Here is a 4,011-nt window from a genome sequence, read left to right on the forward strand (position 1 = left end):
CACCAGGACTATATTAGCAAAAGACAATTGGGAGAAAAAAAAAAAAAAAAACAAGAAGAAAGTGTATCTGTTATAATGTTCTTATTAGGAGCTCTGGTAGTGTAGTGGTTACGAGTTGGGCTGCTAATCTCACCGTCAGCTGTTCGAAACTACCAACCATTCCTTAGGAGAAAGATGAGGCTTCCTGCTCCTGTAAAGATTTACAGCCTTGGAAACCCTATACAGGGTTGCTATGAGTCAGAACAGACTCCATGGCACATTACCACCACCACCAATGATGTTCTTATTGTTGTGTGCCATCCAGTAGATTCTGACTCTTAGTGACTCCAGAGGACAGGGAAGAACTTCACCAGAGTTTCCAAGGCTGTAATCTTTTCAAAGGAGTCCTGGTGTGGCGCTGTAGGACAAGCACTCAACCTCAAGGTCAGTTTGAGCAGCAAGGCTGATGGTTCAAATTCACCAGCTGCTCCTCAGAAACCCTATACAAGATCGCTGTGAGTCGGAACCGACTCCATGGCACTTAACAACTTAGGAAGGTGACGGCCACATCTTTCTCCTGTGGAACACCTGATGGGTTTGAACCACCAACCTTGCAATTAGCAGCCCAGCATTTAATCCTTCCAGGTTCAGTAGGTCTAGTAAGTCTTACTTCTTTAGCAATTTTAAGTTCCGTTCCATGTTTTCCTCTCTTTCTATCAGGATCTATCGTGTTCCTGACCAGAACCTTCCGTGTTGGTAGTTGGACACCATCTAGTTCTCAGGTTTCAAGGTAGAGGAGGCAGTGGTTCATTTGGTCCTGTAGTCCAGTTTCTCCTCCGATTCTTGTGTTTCCTTCTTTTTCTCTTAAGAACTATATTATTGCTAATTGACTGTATTGTTCCATGAGGCTATGACCCAAAGTCATCAAACCAAGAGAACTAAGGTGACTTGTTATTTTTGTTGTTGTTAAGTACCGCTGAGTCGATTCTGACCCATAGCGACCCTGTATAGGGTTTCCAAGGAGCAGCTGGTGAGCTTGAACCACTGCCCTTGCAGTTCAAACGACTTTGCAGTCTGACACATTAGCCCACAGTGCCATATATGACTTAGCATTTGCCAATTTATCTTTTTTTCTTGGCATAGTTTATTGACATCAGTTATATTAGTCAAGCAATGCAAACTTCACCCATACCCACTGCCATCTTTCTCATCATCATAAACAAAACATGACTACTACCTAGGGGCATTTCCCCCTCTTCCACTAATCCCCTCATTGCTCTGGTAAACACCAATGAACATTTGCTATTGTTATTGTTAAGTGTTGTCGAGTTGGTTCCTACCCATAGTGGCCCTGTATAGGGTTTCCGAGAATTAGTCTCTGTGTATTTACCTATTCTTGACATGTAATAAAGTGAGCGCACACAGTATTTGTGGGTGTGAGACTGACATATTTTATTCAACATAATATCTTCCAGGTATAACATTTTATTATTAAATATACACTTGCCATATGACCTCCCAATTCCACTCTTACAAGTTTACCTAAACGAAATGAGACCATGCATTCACACAAAGGTTTGTTTTAATGTTGTAACAGCTTTCAAAATCTGAAAAAAAAATTAATTACTGCAGTAGAAATGACTGTACCTTCCAGATATGGTCTGTAGACAGCTCCTAACTATCATCTTTTTCTGTCCCAACTTCAGAAAAACACCTCTCCTGAGATTATGGTCTTGCCAGGGCAATTTACTTCTATTGAATGAGCAAGAGGCAGGGTAGGGGGTGGGAGTAATAGAGACTTGATCATTTTGGCTTTATATAGGATACTCTGATGATCAATCCTTGTTCTAGAGCTTTCTACCAGGTTAACTAATACTTTCTTGAGCTTGCATTGCAGTTCAACTTTTTCCTCTGCCAAATCTTTCTTCCACTCCCTTCCCTGCACATGTGTTGGTCCCTATGAATCTTTTATACTCAAAACACTATCAGTTATCAGTTCAATTGTATCTACCCAAAAGTTATATTAATATCATTATTCCCAGTACCTGTCAAAGTGACCTTATTCAGAAGTCAGGTATTTGTATATAAAATTAGTTGAGCTACCATGCAGTTATACTGGAGTAGGATAAGCCCAATATGATTGGTGTTCTTATAAGAAGAAGAGAAGAAATACAGACACAAAGGAAAGACAGCCAGGAGAAAACTTATGGGGATTTATGCTTCCACAGGCCAAGAAATGCCTACTTCTCAGAAACCCTGTATAGGTTCACTATGGGTCGGAATTGACTTGATGGTACTTAACAACAACAACCAGAAGCTCGAAGAGACAAGGAAGAATTCTCTACTACAAATTTTGGAGTGAAAAGAACCCTGCTGACACCTTGATTTCAGACATCTTGCCTCCAAACCTGTGAAAGAATAAATTTATATTGTGTTATCTAATTTGCAGTATTTTGTTACAACAGTCCTAAGAAATTAATGTATATTTGGTTCTAGGAAGCAGGGTGGTATTATAACAAATACCTGAAAATGTGGAACTGATTGTGGAATTGTGGGTAGTGAGGCTAAGTGGGAAGAATTTTAAGATGAATGACCAAAAAAAAGTCTTCTACATTGTCTTGACAAGACTGTTGGTAGAAATATGAATGTTAAAGGTACCTTTGGTGAGCCCTTAAAAATTAAATGAAGAACATGTTTTTAGACATAGGAGGAAAGGTGATCCTTGTTATAAAGTGACATAGTACTTGACTAAATTATGTTCTTGTGTTTTGTGGAAAATAAAACATTTAAGCAATGATCTGAGGATATTTCCAACAAAGATACAGAAGATGTTGCCTGTTTTCTCCTTACTGCTTATAATAAAATGGTAGCCAGGCACCATCTAATTCTTCTGGTCTCAGAGTCACGATGACTGATGTTCACCTGCTCCATTAGTCCATTAGACCAGTCGATTCCAAGCATCTTCAATTTTCATCACTCTTCTTTCTTCCACACATGGAAGGATAGTTGCACCTTAAACAGCTGCTCAAGGAGCTCTGGTAGCGTAGTGGTTACGAATCAGGCTGCGAACCTTAAGGCCAGCAGTTCGAAACTACCAGCTGTTCCGCGGGAGAAAGATGAGGCGTTCTGTTCCCGTAAAGATTTACAGCCTCGGAAACCCTGTACAGGGTCGCTATGGGTCGGAAACGACTGGACGGCACTTAACAACAACAACAACAACAACAACATGAACTTTTAAGATCCCAGATGCTACTTATCAGAGTAGGATGTAAAACATTTTCTTTGTGGATTATGTTAATGTCAATTGACCATGGTGTCTCCTGAGACTATGATCCTGAACCCCCAGGCCCAGGGGCTCATTGCCTTAAGATGTTTGAGAAAATCTACATCAAACATGTAGATGCTTTCATAATTTTGCCCCTCTGTATGTTCCAACACATTTGTAGATGTGTTTGCAACAAAGGTAAACACCCATGTTCAAATATCCTCTTTCAAACCCTTATATATTTGTGGGTATATATCCACTCTCCCTTCCATGCCCGCTCAGCCTATGTATCTGTCCATGTATCTACCTGAAAATTACTCATGTTCCAGGGTTGTGTATATATCACTATTTACCTCTATCATACTTATCCCTTGCATGCCCTCCCTGTGTCTTCACCTGTCTTCACCATTTTTCTGGCTACTTCAATATGGGACTTTCTGAGTTGATTATATTTAGCTGAGATTTTTGGACTTGGAGTTGATATTGAAATGGGCTATGATTTTTGAGAATGCTAGAATTGGGTGAGTGTATTTTGCACATTAGGATAATATCCATGCGCCTACAGGGAAGCCCAGTTAATACCACTATTATTCGAATTTATATACCAACCACTAAAGCCAGGGAGGATGAAATAGAAGAATTCTACCAACTTCTTCAATCTGAAATAGATCAAATATGCAATCAAGATGTGTTGATGATTGAAACGCAAAGGTTGGGAGCAAAGAGGAAGGATCAGTAGTTGGAAAATATGGCCTTGGTGATAAAAA

The sequence above is a fragment of the Chrysochloris asiatica genome, unplaced genomic scaffold (genome assembly GCF_000296735.1).
Source record: "Chrysochloris asiatica unplaced genomic scaffold, ChrAsi1.0 scaffold00006, whole genome shotgun sequence".
In the NCBI taxonomy this organism is placed as follows: domain Eukaryota; kingdom Metazoa; phylum Chordata; class Mammalia; order Afrosoricida; family Chrysochloridae; genus Chrysochloris; species Chrysochloris asiatica.